The following is a 22,772-nucleotide window of genomic DNA, read 5'->3' on the forward strand; positions in this document are numbered from 1 at the left end:
TAAATGACATCTTTGAGCAATGGAGCAAAAAATTAGTAGCTACAATATCAACAGTGTCAGCAATAATGTTTGAATATATTTAATGAATATATTATCTCAAAAAGATGTCAATGAGTAAATGACAATTAGACCAAAAATATCTGACAAGGCTGAGAAAGTACTGAAAGTGGAATTACAAATGACAGGCCAAGAGAATAATTTGGAAAATGATGTTTTATAGGGTTTATCAAAGAAAACGGCTGAAATTTTAAAAACTAAAGAGGAATTGCAAATGACAAAGAGAATAATCTTGAAAATGTTTTCTGACTGGACCTACACAAAAGAGGATTGTTATAAACCCTTGAAGAAGTCTGTGTGATGAGATTAAAAAAAAAAATCAAAGAGAAACAAATTCCTACAATAAACTAAAGATTAAACTGCTAGTAATACAAAGAAAAATAAGTGAGTTATTTAATCTAAGTTAAAATAAGACATATTTGCAAAGTTCTGGCAACTCTACGGACTTTTAGATGAAATTTTAGATTGAAAAGTTGATGTTTTATAGATTTGTTTATAGATAAGTTAAGACATAGGATATAGTATGAAGAGATATCTGTAAAATCGGCAAAAGTTACTAAATTTGTCTATACGTAATGGAGATTGGAAGATACCGCTTTATATATTTTTATTTGACATATTCTTTTTCTTCTACGTTTTTCTGATGCACTTTTTATTCTTTCTTACTGTTCTTTTTTCTTTAAGTTTAGTTTGTATTAGGTTTTTACTATTTCAATTAAAATCTTTAATAAAAATTATTTCCCAAAAAAATGGAGATTGGAAGGAAAATGTAATCAAACTCATCAACATATCAGGCCCAAGAATGCTAGGACTATGGGTCTAGTTTGAGAAACTGCTGTAAAGTATGGACCAACAACCTAATGGGTCAGAACCTTTTCTTCTACATTTATAGAAGAGATGGTGTGCTACAAACCAGCCACGGTCTCAATCATTATCAGCACACTGGATGCCATATCAAAAAATCTTGGATGGCACTTACAAGATCACATAAATTTTGTTATTTCATATCTTCTTTCTTTGTACATACATCCATGAAGCTTTAATAGTCTTATTGCAAAGATATTACCTTTAATCTCTAATTATAGTTGGTAGGACTCAATAGATCAGGGGTGTCAAATGTGCATCGTCATGGCATCATCATGTGACGTATTGTAACTTTCCCCCCTTCGCTAAACCAGGCATGGGTGTCACCAGCACATGATGCATCTGCGTTGCGGGCTGCCAGTTTAACACCCCTGGAATAGATTCTTGCCCACAAGTTTAGTGTGCAGCATATATACATATATATTTATTGAACAGACAAAGCAAGAAAAATTTTCATAAATGAAATGCATTGAGAATAAAATTCATTTTAATATGAATTTTGATTGCACGGGACAATTTCCCACTTAACTCTGTGCATATTCTGCTATGCCTTTAATTCTAGAAGCCAAGCAAAGCTAAACATCAGTTGCCACTACGATGAGCTAACTAGCAAAGCCCGTTTTAAGAATGAAGTAAAAGCAGTCATTGTTCACCACTTTCAAGTTAGTAGCTGTTTAATTTGCAATTCTGTCTGCAGTTAATGTTCCACATCCAAGGTGGTTCATATATTTTTTTAATCAAAGCATTTTATGGCTATTACAAAGGTAATAGACCTTTTTAAATAATTGCACCTTTAAGTATTTTAAGGTCTCTTGAATATCTATAACAATATCAGATTGCAGTAATTTGTAACAAGATTGATCATAAATGGCATGAAACAGCTGCTGCAGAACTGAATTTTAGTATGACTCTATAGGAAATGATTGAATTCAAGAAAGCTATTGTGTTTCAGATCAATGTACTTTCTAAGAGATTTTGTTCTAATTCATCTTACAATCTATAATTTTGGATATAGTTGTTAAGTTCAAAAGTAAGAGAAAATGTTTCACCCTCAATTAATGAACACAATTTGGAGATGTCTTTGGGTGTGTTTGCATATGTCTTTATTTTTCCAGATCATGATATTTTTTTCTTTTTTCTTTCTATATTGACCAAATTGCTGCATTAACAAAATGTGAACAAGGAAAAAAGGCAAGAGTTAATTAATATGACCTAAATGTGGCAATTCTTTCATTGTGAAATGAAATAAATACCTTACACAAAATCACATTCTAGCCCTCTATAGTAATAAGATAATTATCATTTATTAGTTCCTATTATCATAGATTTGAAATACCTGTATGTTTGCACTGAAGGGACGAAAAGCCTTACAGTATTCTTCTCTATAGCTAATATAGATGTTATATAACAGGGGTGTCAAACTCACGTCGTCATGGTCACATGACGTATCAGAACTTTTTTCCCCTTTGCTAAACCGGGCGTGGGCTTGACCAGCACATGACGCATCTGGCCCACGAGCTGTGAGTTTGACAACCCTGTTTATATAACATGAAACAAGCATTTCTTACTATATATTCAATGTAGCAATCATTCACAAACTTATTTCTTCCCTGGTATGACTTGTGATTATTGAGCCACACAACCTTACTTTTTTTTTTTCTGAAAACGGAAGTACAACTAATTTGCACCTCTTCTATTGCTGTTTGGTATAGCTTTAACATCTGAAAACGTAGCTTCAAATGAATAATTCAATATGATTACTGACTTGCATTGCCACTGCTATTCTTCATAGGAGAGATAATGATAAAGGTAACACTTTAGGTATCATTATATCCTCAATAAGCAAAGAAAGCAAAATGGGTAAATTGAAGCAAATTAAAATAAAGATTGTTTATTTTCATTCATTTCTGTATTTAGGACAAATGGATACAAATTTATTGCATCCAGAATGTTAAATACAGAGAAAGCTTCAAAGCCATCTTATTATCTGGCAATGCAGAATTACTAAGACTTTATTTCCTGGTAATTTCCTAATACAAATAGTCTATAACTATGACTGTAATTGAGATCAGAACTTCCATCACTACATGATGTGGTTGATAAATGAATCACATCCAATTTTATAATCATCAAGCGAATCACCATGGCCATTAAGCAAATTGTGTAATCGTTTAAGCAAATTTAGATCCCCCTCATTAACTTCACAGGTCAAAGAAAGCCAGTTTGGTCTAGTGGTTAAGGCACTATCAGGCTAGAAAGCAAGAGATCATGAGTTCAAGCCTTGCCTTAACCATAAATGCCAGTTGGGTGATGTTGGGCCAATCACTTTCTCTCAGCCCAACTCCTCTCACATAATTTTTGTTGTGGGGAAAATAGGAGGATAAAAGTATGTTGGATATGTTTGCTGCCTTGAGTTATATAAAGGAAACAAACAAACAAAAAAAAAATGTCAGAAGCTGGGAAGGTTACAAATAGTCGTGGGCTGCTACAACTATCGTAAATACATACTGATTGCCTGACTTTTGATTACTTGACCACAAGGATGCTGTGATGGTTATAAATGTGAGGACCAGTCATAAGTTATCTTTTTCAGTGCCATCATAACTTCAAATTGTCATTAAATTGAGGACTATCTGTACAGGATAAAGCATCCTATACAGCAAAATGACTCCACTCATGGAACACAGCTTTACAGATGGAAATTTCTAAAAATATATTGCACACAAATGTATATTCTTGACATAGCATTAGATATTAAATGCTGCTCATCCTCAGGCCTGCAAACTTTCCTACTGCAACTTATATGCTCTTAAATCAAGAGGTACTTGCCCAGAAGTTGTGTATACTTGCATAAATATTTAGTTGGGAACTGCACAAATGTTCAAGTTCTGTTTTAAGTACTTATTAATTAAGAAAACTGCAGAGGTAACTCATTTTTTGCATGAACAGGCTATGTATTTTTATCTTGTTTATAATTATTTTTAATTACGTTTATCCACTCAAAATATGAAATTATCTTAAGAAGCTACGGATACATTAACTAAAAATGTGAACTGTAAAATGCACTATCTTCATGAAAAAGACTAATTTAAAGCAATTAAAGCTCTAAAGCAGTTGATAATAGAAATAAAATTAATGGTATGTCCATTTATGATTATGATCATAATTAAGAGGCTTAAGAGGGTAAAAATGTCTGCCTATTGCCAAAAAGACAATAAAGATATGTCAAGTAAGCCTTTCAGGGGAGTTTATACTAAAGGAGAAGGAGAAAGCTATTTAAATGCATTGAATGCAATTGATTTTTAAGAGGCTTCAAGGGGAAAAAACTTAAGATAGAAAAACAAGTTATTTTTGTCATAATTAACCGCAGTGGCAGATTACCCTATGCTTATGCTATTTTGTGTTTGCACATGTCTGTTCCTTCAAGGGTATGTAGTCCTACACAACATGAATCCTGCACAAAACAAAGAAGTGTGTTTTGAATAGCAACCATATAGGGTGGGATAGGAAATTCTGCTGGTTGTTAACCTAATATATCAAAAAGGCATCAGTTTAGAAAATAAAATCATATCTAAATTAAATTTTACTGACACTGTTATACAACGAAAACCCAATTTACCAGACTTCAGCACAATGAGCTTTCCATTCAAAGCGGACAGCTAAGCCTCCCAAAGGAGGTTCTACGGCAGAGGTGTCAAACTTGTGGTGTCATGTGACGTATCGTGATTTTTCTCCCTTCGCTAAATGGTATGGGTGTGGCCAGATTGTGACGCATCCAGCCCGCAAGCCGTGAATTTGACAGCCCTGGTCTACAGGGAACTCGCTGCAGTCAACTTGCCGCGGCCAACTTGCCGCAGGACTATTCACCATGGCCATAGGACAACTCACTGCAGGACAAGAGTTACACTAATATTGACAAAATAGTCAAACAGAATAATTAAAGAAAGGATGCCAAAAGAGGGACAAAATAAAATGTAAATGACAAAAATTTAAATATTTTAAAAATCATTTTAAATAATTGAATTGTTGAATCATCCCACAGTGAGTTGACTGTGGCAAGTTTGCTGCAAGTCTGTTCAAAGGATCTGACTGCTTTAACACTTCCAAGAAAGGTACTCTGTTTGCATGAACATCCTTTGTGAAGCACCTCTTTCAAATCATTTGCACAGCCCTGTATATATTTAAGTAATTAGGAATGGTTTATAAAACGTACAAAAAAGGTCACAAAAGGAGATTGCATGACCCTGGGACACTGCAACCATTATATGTAATAGTTGCCAAGCATCTGAATTTTGATAATGTGACCATGGAGATGCTGCAATAATCGTAAGTGGAAAAATGGTCATGAGTCACTTTTTTTAATGCCATTGTAACTTCGAACAGACATTAAACGAACTTTGACTGTTGTAAGCCAAGGACTACCTGTACTGTTTAAAAATACCCATATATGAAAAATGTATAATTTGTGGATTTGGATAAACCAAATGTGAAAATTAAAACGTACAAAAATCTAGAGGGTTGACTTATTTGTGGCATGTTTACATAGTATTCGTATTAAAAAATTGGCTGTCAGATTATCCACAGATGGGCTTATCTGTAAGTATACGTAGTAACTAAACAAAAGTTGTAGGAATTTTTTATGCTCTCTTGTCCTATTCTGCACTGTTTACAAAAAACAATGAATTTGTTTTTAACCTGCTGCTGTACATAAATCTGGACTGCAATTCCCACAATTTTCAAGCAAATGAGGCATACTCTCTGGGAATTTAAGGGTGGCCTCATAATGGTGGTCAATCCCTATGATGGACATGGCTACTATACAGCTACGCAATACATGAAACTAACTTCACAATATCTTTTGATACTGTTGATCAGGAGCAATGAATGTTGAAGACCAAATTATCAAATAGTAATTGCTGTTACTGGTAATTTCTTGCACACATACACAGACACATACTGTAAGAGCTGTGCATATTATTACTCATGAAGAAAAATAAACTGCTAATTATTTTGGCAACTACATACCCACAAGGATTCAAAGGAAAATCCATTTGAATATGAATGACTGAAAGCCTGGAACGACTTAAATGGAATAGCATAATTACGGTCTTCAAAAGAAACTTTATTTTCTCAAGCTCCATTATAAGAATTAAAACAAAAAGGTTTATTATAAAGGCAGGAATTATTACACCTTTACTATGCAATGTTCAGCAAGTCTAAAAACATCCAAGTAAATTCAATTCCAAGTGACAATTAAAGCATTTATAGCTCTCTCTCTCTCTCTCTCTCTCTCATACTTCGCTTCCTGTTGATGCCTCTTCATTGGAACAGCACAGGCATACACCCAAGAGCTAAATCCTACTTACTGCACTGCTTTTGAATTTGAAATCACTGCCAAATTAAAAGTTCTGGAAAAAGTTCAGTATCTGAGAGAGCAGCTAAGCAAGAAAATTTATATAGTGATGCTTAAAAGTCCGTAAATCCTTTTTGAATTTTCAATATTTTTACATAAATATGACCTAAAATATTATGTTCTTCACACAAGTCCTATAACTGGATAAAGAGGATCCAATGTAACCAAAGTGCCAAAAACATTATACTTGTTCACTGATTTATTGAGAATAATGAGCCAAGGCTACCCATTTCTGTGTAGCAACCAGTATGTGAACTTTGCTTTTTGTTAACTGGTGTGCCCCCTTTGAGTAGTAATAACTGCAATTCAATGCTTCTGATAACACTTTTGATCAGTTTTCCATATCAGCTTAAGGAAATTTTATCCCATTCTGTCTTAGAATTCCACTTCAGTCTGAAGATGCTGGTGAGCTACTTTGCATGAATTGCTTGTTTCAGGCCCTTCCACAACATTATCTAGGACAGGGGTCCCCAAACCCCAGGCAACGGCCCACTATCAGGCCTGGTGAGTGAGCGTGTAAGCACCGCTCTACTTGCACAAGTGGCAGGCATTTGTGTGTGAAGCATCATTTGCATGAGCAGTGGGCGCTTGTGTTTGAAGCTCCATTTCCACAAGAGGCAGGCATGTGCACTCATCATTTGTGTAAATGGAGTTGTGTGCGCTTGCGTGCCTGCCGGCCACTCACATGGAACCATCCCTTCTCCCCCCACTGGTCTGCAAAGCCAGAAAGGTTAGGAACTGCAGCTCTAGGATGAAGATCAGGACTTTGATCTTCCAAAACGTTAATTTTCTTCTTCTTTAACCCTCCCCTTTAGTCACATAACTTCTGTTTTGGAATGTTCACTCACTGTATAACCCACTGTCTCTTAAGCTTCAGTTCACAGATAAGATACCCTGATTTTACCCTATTTCCCTGTAGAACTGCTGGTACAATTCAGAATTCATAGTTCCAACGACAGCAAGCTGTACAGAGGCAGCAAAGCAGGCCCAAATAATGATATTGCCACCATGTTATAGATGGGATAAAGTTCTTATGCTGGAATGCAGTTCTTTGCTTTTCACTAAACTAAACAATGATTTTCATTCAAACCCGAATGTTTTATTTTGGTCTCATCCATCCATAAAACTTTCTTCCAATAGCCTTCTGCCTTATCAACATGGTCTTTCATAAACTATAGACAGGCAGCAATGTTCTTTTTGGAGAGTGGTAGCATTCTCTTTGCAATCCTGCCATGTACATCATTGTTGTTCAGTGTTCTTCTAATGGTGATCTCATAAAGGCTGGCATTGCAAGAGAGGCTTTAAATTCTGCAGATGTTACCCTAGGGTTGAGACTTCCCAGAATATTATATCCCTTGCTCTTTGGTTGGTTGACTACTTCTAGGCAGTGTAACAATAGTGTTGAATTGTTTCATTTGTACATGATCTGCCTGACAGTGAATTGGTGGCATCGAAACACTTTGGAAGTAGTTTTGTAGCCTTTTCCAATTTGGTGAGCATCAACAATAAATCTTCTTTAGGACTTCTCACACTTACACTTATCACACCACTGATTGTAACATCTGACCTAACTTCACCTTCAAAGGAACTAATAATCTATAGGTTCACATACTTTTGCCACAACAAATAGGCAGCTTTGGATTATTTTCATCAATAAATAAATGGAAAAGACATATATGGAGGAGAGATCATGTTTTAGATCATATTTATGTATTTCTTTTTACAATCCTGTAGTCCTTCGATACAAGGCAAAGTCACGGTGACTGGGTGGAGCTAAGCAGTTACTGGCTGGATACCCTTCCTGGTGCCTACATGGAATTCATAGATTTTTTTTGCACCCTAGGAAAGAAACATCTGCCGCTACCTAGGATTGAATTCTCAATGGTCAAGAGTTCACAAACTTTTAAACACGTCTCTACGAGCGCACGTGTAAAAAAACATCAGATGGAAGAGAACAAACACCCACATTTTCATTTACTATCATCCTAATATACCTTTACTACTAGACTGAGATACAATAACTTCTGAATTATCTATTCCTTCCCATCCGTCCAATTTTTATTCCATATTTGCCATATAGTACTCAGCTTATTAAACAATAATACAATAGTGCAAGTGTATAAATGTGCAAGTGTGGCTTTTGCTGGTATTTATTGTCAAGGAAGAAATAATAAAACATTTTGTTGATGTGAAACCCTTTTACTTCACCCATTTGGATTATTGCTCTCTTAACCCAAGAAGCAAAATGTTGTTCTCTGAGACTTCAATATATAACTTAAGATTTAAAAGACAGCCTTGAACAGAACTATAAGTGAGAAACTTTTGTCCTTTTTGACTGTTCATCTCACATTTCAGCCTTTGGATGCCTACATGCAAGCATATCAAACACAATCTTGGTCTTTCTCACCACTGAGTTGCAAAAAAAAATTTATGCATTTAGGAACAATTTATTGGTATTGAAAGACCAAATAAGCAGTCAGGATACACTAGCTTAATTTCTTCTGATGTTGTTCCATCCTTAGGAAAATACTGGGGTTTAGTTATGAGAAGTTTCAGATGCAGAATCATGTAATATAAAAATAACAAGTTATTCTCCAGAATATAAAAAGGAGGTAGTTGAGCACAGGACAGCCTATACAACAATCTAGAATATTTTATAGCTGTACAAACTACCTATTCATAGGATCAATGTTCCTTCATGAATTAATGTTACCTATTCAAAGTAAGCAGTGATATTAATCATAATACTTCAGAAAGAACTATTGGGCTTTTAAAATCCATTTTACAAGGATTAAAATACAGGTCACTTTGAACTTTATGTTAATAAAGGCGTATAAAAAACGTACGGCATTTTTATGCCATTCCATCCCATTTCCCATTCAGAAATCCAGGTGCAGATCTTTCATAATATGCACTTTGGATTTGGTATCAAGTTATGGGAGAACATGACTATGTGACGATTATAGTAATAGAACCTCTGTCTGCTGAACTTTCTCAGTGGCATTACGTTCAAGTTCTGCCAAGCACAAAATGACCTCTCCTTCACCACTGCTCAGCAATAGTGAATAACAGTGAGAGGCGGCATTATTGCAAGCTGATGATTAACTATGAAAAAGGGGAACATTTTAAAAAGGGATTCATGCCTCAGTTAGAACTGTGACCATCATGTTGTAAATTAGAGTTTCATGTGTAAGACAACGTGTCAAGCAAAATGTAAAATAAAATTAGGGATTACCACAGAAGAATATTGATAGTCTGGATTGAAGGATCTACCAGTAGGGGCAAATACCAGGTCTATTCTTCTGTACCACATATATTTTTGTATTCCACATGAATGTACAAAAGCAAACAATTCACAGATTAATTTACTACTATGGCCTCACATTTCAAGGTGTATAGTCTATTGCATTGTGTTAATTTTTCCTGAGAACAAGCCCTGGAAAGAATGCACCATAATAACTTGATTATTCTTGTTCAAGCATATCAATCACTCCAACCTTCCCACTTAATAACATTTTGCCATTTTATACCATTAATTGAGTTCTCTATTTTGTTTCAGTTAAAATAGTGTTGTACATCTTGTTACCCATTGTACTGAAAAGTGCCTGCCACAGATGTTCTGACACCTGGAAAGTCCTTGGCAGTTCCCATGCTTTTGCAAATTTCAGTCTAGCAGCAAACCCAGAAAGCTTGTAAAATCTTTGGAAAGATTCCAACTTACTAAACCACATTCTGGATTACGCAATTATGGAAAGGATTTAGAAACTGAAAAATATAATAACCCTTTAAGTGTAGTTTGTTATCTGGCCATTTAAGTTATGGAATTTGAAATATTTAAAGCACAGAATTCTTGTGCTGCGTACAGATGCACAGATCACTTTATTTTTCTCCATCCCTCTTCTTCATATATCTGATTTATACACAATTTAGAATTTGATGGGATGTAAACGATGAATATATTACAATATTAGCTAACATCTGCCAATTTACTCCCCCTCCTTCATCTAATATTAGTACAAAATCCACCCATACAAAACTAGATATTGCTTCTTCTTGAACTGATTTTCAAAAAGAAGGATCCAGGGAATAGGTCCATTAGCTTGATGTCTCAACCAAGCACATTTTTTGTATAGATTATCAAGTATCATTTCTGTGGATGAACTTGGATTGGCCTGCAATAATTAACAGGAACTAGAATAAGTCAGCCATAAAGGGCAGGCTAGCCCTATCTTCACCTTTGACTGGGTTAGCTTAACAGTTCAGCGTACAATACAGACTACTGTATATTGGTCTGCAACAAAGCCTTTTTTATTTAATACCATGTGATACTACCCTTAAAATGTAGATATGGATGAGATAATAGTAGTATATGAGCCATGATGGCGCAGTGGTTAGAATGCAATACTGTATGCTAACTCACTGCTCACTCCAGGACTTCGATCCTGACCAGCTCAAGGTTGATTTAGCCTTCCATCCTTCTGAGGTCAGTAAAATTGTTGAGATTGGTGAGGGCAATATAAACCGCTTACAGAGGGCTGTAAAGCACTATGAAGCAGTATATACGGTAAGTCTAAGTGCTATTGCTAGTTAGATTGGCTCAACAACTGGTTGAACAACTGCACCTAATGGTTCCATCTCAGCTTGGATGAATATATTGAGCAGCAGCTTAGATGGAAGTACTGGGTGGATTTTGCGCTGGAAACTGTGTTCAATATTTTTATCAATAGCTTGGCCAAGGGAGTTGTGGGATACCTATGAAGTTTGCAGAGAATGCAAAATTGCAAGCAGTGGCTAACATTATATGAAACAGAATATTCAGAAAGATATAGTGAAGCTTGAGCAGTAGACTGAAATAAGCAAGATGTAATTTAACAAGAAATGTAAAGTTTTGCACTCAAGTAAGAAAAATATACAGTACAAGGATAGGAAAGGGGAAAACTTGACTTGGCACTTATATATGGGGAAAGCATCTGAATATCCATGTTGATCAGTGATACACGGCAGTTGCTCTAAAATCAAGGGCTATGTTGGGCAGCACTAACAGGAGCATAAAGTTAAATCATGAGATCAAACTGCTACTTTCTAAACTACTCTGTTCAGACTCCATTTTGAATATTGTGTCCAGTTCTCGATATGATAATTAAAAAAAGGAAGTGACAAACTAGAACAAGTTAAAGAGATTGGCTATTTAAGGTCTGGAAATGAAGCCCTACGAAGAACAGTTAAAGGATCAGAATATGTTTGATGCAAAACATGATAGCAATCTTGTGTGTGTGTGTGTGTGTGTGTGTGTGTGTGTGTGTGTGTGTGTTGGTATATAGAAGAGACAATGGATTTGTTCACTATTGCTCATTCTTACACTATTTCCCCTCATGATCAATTCAGATGTTTACCAGAAGTGCACAGGAACACAATCACACACTTTTTTGGGAATCCCAACAACTATCAGAGAAAGAAAGACATATTGCTTCTGATATGAGAAATAGCATATAGTCATCATGATGAGTAACCAGACAGCTTTATCTTCTATGAATGTGTGTCATTGCTTTATTACATTGCTTAACTATATAAAGGTGTGAAAAAATGCTGTCTTTCATTTGCAACAAATACCCCATAATTTAGCTTGACTGGATTCCCCCTGGCTTCTAGTTTATGAGACAGATTCCTCCCCTGGTTATCTTCTCCCCATCGTCATTGTCTTACCATTCACCTTCAAGTAAAAAATTCCCAAATATTACAATCTTTTTCATAGGAAATGATTCAGATTCCTCTTTCCTCTATAAACTTTGGCACAGAGTCAAATCTAAAGGGCATGCTACATATTTTTGGCATAGATTAGAAACTTCATTATTTTATCTTGGCCTTTAAGCTTTGAACATCAAGGAAAATAAGGTCTTGGCCTGGCACTGAAAAACAGCAAAGCAAGCATCAAATGAGCTTTCCTGGAGCAAGAAATCTAAAAAATAGGAAGCAAGGGCACCACTGGAAGAGACCTACTACACTCCTGAGGAGGGGTTCTGGTGACGATCCAACACTCAAAAAGTTTGATACAAAAGCAGACTTTCCGTTGAGTAACTGGCCTCAAGTTGAACAAATAGCTTTAAAGGCAAGCACTGGCAATGGAAATTGTGTTGGGAACTGTATAACTAATTAGCCTTGGGCATCAGATGAAATGCATGTAATTAAATTTATTAATGACATTAGAGAGATTCTAATACAAATCGTTGCCCAGTTTTTTTACAGGAAAGAAAAGACAGAAGAAGGGATGTAAAACACAGGCAGGTTATAACCGCAAACAAATATTATTACAGTACAGTATAATATAATACATAAATAATATTGAGGCAGGCTATCAAGAACACCCCCAGACACACCTCTGGAAATCTCATTACAGAAATTACTGTATCTGGGAATGAAAATGGGAAAAGCAAACCTATCCTACAAGGACAAGATCCTCTTCAAAACCAAAATGAAAAACTGGTGGATTTGCTTGTCCTATTTTTTTCAGAATAGTTTTTTTTTTTTTTTTACAAATTACATTTAACCATTTCATGTTTGGAAAGACAAAAACAATGCCCTCAAAATAGTTTGACTAATCTCACTAACTTCAGATTGCTACACGAATCCCAACAATTTAAAATTTAGGAATCCATCTTTCAAAAACGTATTTCCTTGCCAAAACATGTTTTCCAAGCAGATTGAAAATGCTGTTTTCCTCAATATCAAATAATTACTTAAGGGAGCCCCAGGACAGAATTTGTACACTACCATAAATAAATTATCATATACAAATTTTCTCTTCCATACTGTACAAGTTTATTGGAATTCACCAACCTAATTGGCAATCAATAAGATGCCATTTAAAAAGGGATAAGGTGGGTGCTTAAGAAGCAATATTTCTCTCTAACTGTGAGCAAGTCTGCTTCCCACACAAACTGGGCTATGACACTAATCCAACCAAGCAAAACAAAAACCAGCTAAATTCAGACTTCAATTTATCCTAGCACTTGTTGCTAGGAAACCTTTCATCCTCAGGGTCATTTTGTTGATTATCATTTATTAGGCACATGTTTAAATCATTTTAAAAGACAAGCTTCATTTAGTTTCCTGCACCAAGTGAGTGGGCACACACATTCATACACTCACTTGGACCTTTTTTTTAACCATTAAATTACAAGTTCACCTTCGGGGCATGCTAAGAAATGTTTGCGTTATTGTTTCTGGAATGATGAAACATTCCTTCCAGAAGGCTATTGGGCATTGCATACTTTGTATACAGTGTAATATTTCTTATAATTAATATTCATTCTTTGCAGGAATGGGCTTTGCTAATGCTTTAGTCTTTACTACAGAGGGAGAATTTTTAATTTTGGGCTGCAACACTTCAAACCTCAGCATCTCACTCCGAGCATTAGGATAAATGGATTATAAATTATTATGCACCTACACTGAAAATTATCTGATTTTCATGATTTCTGGTATGTCTTTTGTAAGATGGGAAGGACATTTGTTACTAGGACTTGACGTTGATTTTAAAAATGAAAAGTACAGAACCTGCTAAGCTTACTGAACAAAATCATCTACATACACTGGCAAAGCTCTATGTTTAAACTACATACCAGATAGATACTATTGTCTAAACTTTGCACTGAAATATTTCCAGTTCCTTTGTCATATACTATTTCTCTGATTCATAATGGGGATTCAAAGTAGAAAGGTGATAGCATATGCACAAAACATGTTTCCATTTAGATATTCCTCAACTAACAACCATTCGATTTAGTGATCATTCGAAGTTATAACAGCACTGAAAAAAATGACTTATGACTTTTCATACTTATGATGCAGCGTCCCATTGTCACATAATCAAAATTCAGGTGCATGGCAACTGGAATGTATTGACGGTTGCAGTGTCCTGGGGTCCTGTGATCACCTTTTGTGACCTTCTGACAAGTAAGATCAAGCCAGATTCACTTAGCAACCATGTTACTAACTTAACAACTATGGTGCTGCACTTAACAACTGTTGCAAACAAAGTCATAAAATGGAGCAAAACTCCCTTAAATGTCTTGCTGAACAAGAGAAATGTTAGCTCAATTGTGGTCAGAAGTCAAGGACTACTTGTATAGAACCTAGAACTCTTAAACAACTTGAATGTTAGCGTTGAACCAGTAAGACTCATAATCACTTGATCATGGGAATCATAATTAACCAGAGTTGTTACAAAGAAAAGAAGGCATCTTCTTTCAGATATTTAGAGTATGAATATTACTACCGTCCCTATCTCTGAATCTCTTTTGCCTAAACTTGTGCTAGATTCTTTAGGAGGATGCCAGAAACAACATGGAATTTTACATGAGTTAAAACATTTCTTACTTTTTCTAAGAAAGTGAATCTTCATATTAATACACACAGATGGGATTTGCATTATGCTAAGCAATTTAGTTCTGTTTAGCTTTGGTTTAGAATCTAACTATTGTATGTCAACCACAATTTACGTGCTAATAAATACAGCATATGAATCCAATCTACTGTAACTTATTCAACAATAAATGTTTTAATACAACATATAAACAAAAAGATATTCATTTATTAATGAGGACTTTTCTTTAAAAATGAAATCAACACACCTGATAATTGAAAAGAGGCTGAAGATGATTAAGCATTATGAAACCAGAAGGGCTGGGAATATTACTTGACACAGTTCCAGATCTCTTTTGTGTTGAGAAATGGTCTTTGCATTCAGTTCTATATTTTGTTTCCTGCCTATTTCCAACATTACAAGCTATAAGAGATCGTTAAATTTAGAAGGAGGTGTTAGATTAAATGACCAGGCTGAAAACAACTTTATGTTTACTTTTCAGCTAATGCAAGGGTGTTAGGTATAACATTGATACCAAATATGGTTTGGGTGAATAAATATATAAAACTTAGATATCATGGTTTAAGTGCTTATCACTTTAAGCACAATGCAGCAGGCAATTAGCCATTAAGGGTGCGGTTAGAAGTTACAATATAAGGAAGCATTAGAAGCTGGAAAACTTACTGTGTGTTACTGTGACTTACTGTGTGTTACTGCGACTAACTGTGTCTTACTGTGACTAACTGTGAATCCTGTCTGCTACTGTTTGCTGATTTACTGCGTAATTCTACTGTTCTACTGTTTGAACTTCTTGCTGAATATCCAGCGTTTGTTCCTCTGGAGAGAGGCACCGGAGGAGGAAAGATATCTTTATCGGCTGATAAAGATATTGCAAGGACTCTTAACTTGGACTATACTAGTGAGTCTTACTGGATGGAAATACTGTGAATGACTTAATGGACTGAATGACAATGCTTTAAACTCTAAATGGATTAAAAACTATTTAAACTGCAAACAGTGTTTGTGTTCAGTGTGTGTATACTCTGGGGCCCTTCCACTCTTGTTTGGCTGCCTGGCTTGACTACTGCTGCAATACTCTGCTAGGGGTTAATCCCCAAACACTAACATTGGTTATGGGCCCAGCAGCATAGTCTAACTAACCAGGATATAACAGAGAGAGTTGGTGTGAGTTGCACATTACTGTAAAAAACAAACTGTTTTAATTAGTTTAAAATAGTCAAAATATCTGAAGAGTAATGGCACAAGTAAATTTGTCACAACTGTCCATGATATCCAGGCTGGATGGAACAAACTATGTTTCATGGTCAATGAAATGTAGTTTAATTCTACGCAGAGAAGGTTTGTGGGACATTATAGCAAACCTACCAGATGTGAGTAGCTGGGATCCTGCTAATGATGATGATAATGAAAAGTTACAAGACTTTAAACTGAAGAATGAGCAGGCTTTATGCATCATAGGACTGACTTCTGTGATCAGCAGCTTGTCCATATTCGTGGAGAAGAAAATGCTGCAAACTGCTGGGAGAACCTCAGGAAGATTTATGTTAGGGACAGTGTAGGAGCACATATAAATCTTACACGGAAGCTTTTTCGAACGAATCTTCAGAGGAATGGAGATATGTTAGTTCATTTAAACTGTATGAAGAGCATTTTTCAAGAATTGCAAGAAAAAGAGCTTATATTTAATGAACTGCAACAAGTCTACATAATATTATCTTCATTAGATCAAAGCTATGATGACTATGTGACTTCGTTGGAAGTATTGCCTAAGGATAGCCTCTCATTAACCGACATAACAGGCAGGCTATTAGAAGAAGCCAGAAGAAGGCGTGAGCGTGACGAGCTGAGAGAAGATAAGAAAGAAGAGAAATTATCTTCAAAGCTTGAAAGAAACCAGCAAAAGCACATTACAGCACCCAGAAGAAGAGAATTTATCTTCGACGGCATACACAATTAAAAAGTGTTTTAATTGTGGAGGCAGAGGACATTTGGCAAAGTTTTGCAAAAGAGAAAAGCCAGAATATAAAAAAGCCAAAGAAAGCATTTGAACTAGCCATGTTTAGCAACCTGATGTGAAGAATGATCTATGGGTGGTTGACAGTGGCGCATCCCACTGCATCACAAGAGATAAGACAAAATTTATAAAAATGTCTACAAGTTCTCAACATATATCTCTTGCAAACGGTTGGAATCTTAAAAGCGAAAAGGTGAAGGTTTTGCACATTGTCCGTGCATAAACCAGGATATAAAAATGTTGTATGTACCGCAACTAAAGTTTAATTTGCTTTCAGTAAGGGTATTAGATAAATTAGGTTATGTAATTACTTTTAAAGATAATAATTGCATAATTGAAAAGATAAAAAAGGGTAACTGCAGCTTTAAATGGAACATTATATGTCTTAGATAATAGTAAGAAAGGGGGCTCAGACTGTATTTAATAATATAAAGCCTCATGAAGAATGTATCCATTTATTGCATAGGCGTTTGGGCATGTAAATTTTAAAATGCTAAAAACGTACAGTTGAGTTATCTGAAGGAATAAGGTTAAAACCTTGTGATAAATATTTGCGTTGTAATATTTGCTGTGAAGATAAGAGCAAAGTATTGCCTGCAAATAGGCTAAATGGTTTCAAAACAAAAGAACCTTTAGAAGTGGTATTTGCAGACATAATAGGTCCAAAAGAAACCCAGTATGGGGGTGCTAGATATATACTGAGCATTATGGACCATTATTCTAGATATGGGTTTTGCTATTTAATGAAAAGCAAAACTGAAACATATCAACATTTTTTCAATTGGCTTAGGTTTGCTGAAAGAAAGTCTAAACGGCAACTGATAACCCTGGTGACAGATAACGGCGGAATTTATTAATAACAAATTCCAGAACAGACTTAAGGTAGCTGGAATAGAGCATAAGAAGTCTGCTCCATACAGGCCAGAACATAACGCTTTTATTGAAAGAAGAGGCCAAACACTACAGGCAATGGTTAGAACAATGTTAAATGATTCTGGGTTACCTGATTCTTTGTGGGGGAGGCTACAATGTGTGCTAATAACATATTGAACAACGTTGTTAACACAATAACAGGTGAAATACCATTCACCAGGTGGCATGGCAGGAAACCTGACCTAAGTTACCTGCACACATTTGGTGCACCAGCATGGGTGCATATTCCTGCACAACTCAGAAAAAAGGGCAACATAGAGCTAAAAGATTTTTCTTCGTTGGTTATCAGGCAAACCATAGGGCATATAGATTTTGGGAGAAAGGCACATCTAAAGTGTTATGTAGTGCTAGTGCCCAATTTCTAGAACATGAAGGATGGGAGAAATTAGAACAGGATGCCAATAAAGATGTAATTATTGAATCCTATAGAAATCCCATTAGTTATCCCTGTAACTTTAAAAATAAAGTAAAGAGACAAATACAGGATGAAATAGTGCCCATAAAAGGAAGAAACAGATTCAATAGCTGAACAGGATGAGAAAGATGAACAGGTAGTAGTTCAAGAAAGTCCTCCTGTAAGCCCTGTAATTCCCAGAAGAACTACCGTGTAACTAGACCGCCTGATAGGTACCAGGCTAACACAGTGTGCCAGATTAATCAAGTTCCTAATTCTGTTGAAGAAATTAAAAGTATCCTACGAAGGAAAAAGAAAGATGGTATGCAGCAATGAATAAGGAACTGAATTCATTAAGAGATATGAAGGTGTATGAAAATGCCAAATTACCTGTAGGAAAGAAATCCATTGGCTGCAAATGGATTTTTAAGGTAAAAACAGATAAAGATGGTAAATTAATCCATAAGGCAAGGTTAGTAGCCCAAGGTTTTAGGCAGAATGCTAATGACTACGATGAGGTGTTTGCACCTAGTCTTAAGGTAGCAACCTTGAGGGCAGCTTTAGTGTGGGCAGCTAGTAAAAACTATATAGTTAACCATCTAGATGTGAAACTGCTTACTTGCACGCCCATTAAAACATACTATTTATATGAAAAAACCTGTTGGTATTAAAAGTGAAAATAAGGATAATAATGATTGTTGGTTGTTAAAGAAAAGCCTATATGGTCTAAAACAATCAGGCTATGAATGGAACCAGTATATTGTAAAGGAACTAGACAATATAGGATTTAAAGCTGGTTTAGCCGATCCATGTCTGTTTAAGAGGAGACAAATGGGAAAGTATCATTATTATTACTATTCACAGATGACATTGCATTGATTACTGAAACTAATGATGAAGCAAATAAAATAATAGCATCATTAGGAAAGAGAATAAAGATCAAGCAATTAGGGGAGATAAAGAAGTATCTCGGTTTGAATATAAAGAAAACACAGAAAGGTTTTAAGATATCTCAGGAAGATAAGATAAGCAAATTGCTAAAAGATTACAAGATGGAGCTTTGTAAGCCGGCTAAGACTCCTATGAGTCAGGAGTTTAGCAACACTGATGAACAAAGCCCGGAGTTTGATAAGGTGATTTATCAATCTTTAATAGGTAGTTTGTCTTATATTAGCAATTGGTCTAGACCAGATATATCGTACTGCGTGAATCAGTTGGCTAGATTCAATTCTGCACCATGTGAAAGACACTGGAATGCAGCTAAGAGGATATTAAGATATCTTAAAAGACAATGAATTATTCATTGTATTTAGAACCAAAGGGTGATTTAATTCTGAGTGCTTATGCAGATGCTAGCTTTGCATCAGAAAGAGACACTAGAAAGTCGACTTCAGGAACAGCCATAATGCTGGGTAAGACATTAATAGGCTGGAAGTCAATAAGACAACAGCATATAAGTTTGTCTACTATGGAGGCAGAATTCTCCTGTTTATCACTGTTATGTACAGAATTAATAATGTATAAACAAATGTTAATTGATATAGGTATAACTGTAGATTATCCTATAATTATACATATGAAGATAATCAGGCAGCAATTCAAATGGCCACAAATATTGCAGTAAAAACAAGGAGCAAGCATACAGATCTAAGATACCTAAACGTGAGACAATCTGTAAGAAGTAAGATGATTCAGCTACTGTATGTCGGAGGACAATTTAGCTGATAATTTTACTAAAGCCCAAGGTGCCAGTAAGCACCAGGAGAGTTGTAAAAAATATGGGGTTAGATTGTAAAGGTATTATATATTTATTTCACCCAAAAGGGGAGTATGTTAGGTATAACATTGATACCAAATATGGTTTGGGTGAATAAATATATAAAACTTAGATATCATGGTTTAAGTGCTTATCACTTTAAGCACAATGCAGCAGGCAATTAGCCGATTAAGGGTGCGGTTAGAAGTTACAATATAAGGAAGCATTAGAAGCTGGAAAACTTACTGTGTGTTACTGTGACTTACTGTGTGTTACTGCGACTAACTGTGTCTTACTGTGACTAACTGTGAATCCTGTCTGCTACTGTTTGCTGATTTACTGCGTAATTCTACTGTTCTACTGTTTGAACTTCTTGCTGAATATCCAGCGTTTGTTCCTCTGGAGAGAGGCACCGGAGGAGGAGAAGATATCTTTATCGGCTGATAAAGATATTGCAAGGACTCTTAACTTGGACTATACTAGTGAGTCTTACTGGATGGAAATACTGTGAATGACTTAATGGACTGAATGACAATGCTTTAAACTCTAAATGGATTAAAAACTATTTAAACTGCAAACAGTGTTTGTGTTCAGTGTGTGTATACTCTGGGGCCCTTCCACTCTTGTTTGGCTGCCTGGCTTGACTACTGCTGCAATACTCTGCTAGGGGTTAATCCCCAAACACTAACAAAGGGTGTCAATCTCACAGCCTGTGGGCCAGATGCATCACGCCCACCCCATTTTAGCAAAGGGGAAATAGTTGTAATATGTCATGTGACGAAAACTTGACGCTGCGAGTTTGACACCCCTGAGTTAATGCCAGTAAGACTACAAATGCAAGAGTGAGAAATTAAGACATGTGTGAATAAACTGTAGCTCAGTTCAATAAATCATTCAGCCCAAATTCTTCTGGAAGCCACATTGTTCCTTCTAAAAGATGACATGAGGATCTTCTAATGCCCCTGGAAAATCAATGGACGGTGGTGGCAAACCGTCCCTTTCTTCAGCTCTACTCTACAATCCACCTTTAACATTCATTTGGGGGGAAAGGAAAGAATTTGCTTCTTAGGCTTTCAAATGAGTTTTGAAAGATTGCCCTTTTCCGCATTTATTCCAGAAAGTAGGGGCAATACTCAATTTTCAGAGAGTGGTCTGAAAAAACTGGCATTTTTACCTGTTTGTTAATGGTAAAATGTGAAATAAAACCAGGGGCGACTTAATTCTAATTATCAAATATTGACTATACAGATAGTCCTTGTTTAGAGACTGCCTTGGGCCACAACTGTTTACAGTTATGACAGTGATGGAAAAAGTAACTTTGTGACTGACATCTGCACTTCTGATCTTTGCAATGCATCTCTCATTCATCTTTCTTCGCCAATGCAGTAAGTTAGTACACATTCTCTTGTTCCTGACCCATTTTTCCTTCCCTCCTAGCAGAGCAGAGATGTATAATCAAGCTATCACTTCCTGAGCTACTCTTCTCCTACAGCATGGTCTTACCTTAAAAAATGCTAATGGCAAGGTAACAGGCTCAGCTGTGATTTTAATTAGCCAGCTTGCAGCAGCTGCCTGTAATTGATAAAACCCTAGTCAGTTTTTCACTAAAACTTCTTTGCCTCCCAAATAGCTCATTTTTTTTTTTTTAAAAAAAAGCCAGTACTAGCATTTTGCTAAAACTGTATATCTGCTTACTCTCTTGTAGTCTCTTCCTCTCCAATGATTTTTCACTTAATAACCACTTTATTTCACAAATGAGTTGCTGGTTCCAACTGAGTCACTAAATAAGGATTACCTGTACTTGCAAGGAGGTTGTCCAAGGTCTGGATAAATACAGGAAAGCAATTTGTTTGTATATTATGTATTTCTCCACATAGTACAATAAAGTCCAATTATAAGCAGCAGTTGCACCTCCAAATTACAAAGAAAAATACTTAAAACCTAATAACCTGCCATTAAAATTATGCTGCCATATAGGCTGTCTCCAAGTAAAAGTAAGTTCATTAAATTACTGCAACAATCCTAACATCATGGAATTGCTTTTACCTCAGGGGTGTCAAACTCGTGCCATCATGTCGTCGTCACGTGACATATCGCAACTTTTCCCCCCTTCGCTAAATTGGGCATGGGCATGGCCAGCGCGTGATGCATCAGCCCATGAGCTGCAAGTTTGATACCCCTGCTCTAGATAATGTATTTGTTCAAGAATTCAACAATTATACACTGCTCAAAAAAATAAAGGGAAAATAAAGACATCCTAGTTCTGAATGAATGAAATATTTTTATTAAATACTTTGTTCATTACATAGTTGAATGTGCTGACAACAAAATCACACAAAAATTATCAATGGAAATCAAATTTAGCAACTCATGGAGGTCTGGATTTGGAGTTACACTCAAAATTAAAGTGGAAAAAAACACTGCAGGCTGATCCAACTTTGATGTAATGTCCTTAAAACAAGTCAAAATGAGGCTCAGTAGTGTGTGTGGCCTCCACGTGCCTGTATGACCTCCCTACAATGCCTGGCCATGCTCCTGATGAGGTGGCGGATGGTCTCCTGAGGGATCTCCTCCCACACCTGGACTAAAGCATTCCGCAACTCCTGGACAGTCTGTGGTGTAATGTGACGTTGGTGGATGGAGCGAGACATGATGTCCCAGATGTGCTCAATTGGATTCAGGTCTGGGGAACGGGCGGGCCAGTCCATAGCATCAATGCCTTCGTCTTGCAGGAACTGCTGACACATTCCAGCCACATGAGGTCTAGCATTGTCTTGCATTAGGAGGAACCCAGGGCCAACCACACCAGCATATGGTCTCACAAGAGGTCTGAGGATCTCATCTCGGTACCTAATGGCAGTCAGGCTACCTCTGGCGAGCACATGGAGGGCAGTGCGGCCCCCTAAAGAAATGCCAACCCACACCATTACTGACTCTCTGCCAAACCGGTCATGCTGG

The 22,772-nt window shown here is 36.2% G+C and overlaps 1 protein-coding gene across 7 annotated transcripts in view; it reads right to left on the reverse strand.

Annotated features, from left to right (window-relative positions):
- Positions 1-22,772, reverse strand: part of SEMA4D (semaphorin 4D) — a 119,517-nt gene that overhangs the window by 42,690 nt on the left and 54,055 nt on the right. The gene's annotated exons all lie outside the window — the stretch shown is intronic.

This window comes from Notechis scutatus, chromosome 2 (assembly GCF_049901735.1).
Source record: "Notechis scutatus isolate UNSWTSFEM ecotype Mainland chromosome 2, rNotScu1.2, whole genome shotgun sequence".
NCBI classification, from domain to species: Eukaryota; Metazoa; Chordata; class Lepidosauria; order Squamata; family Elapidae; genus Notechis; species Notechis scutatus.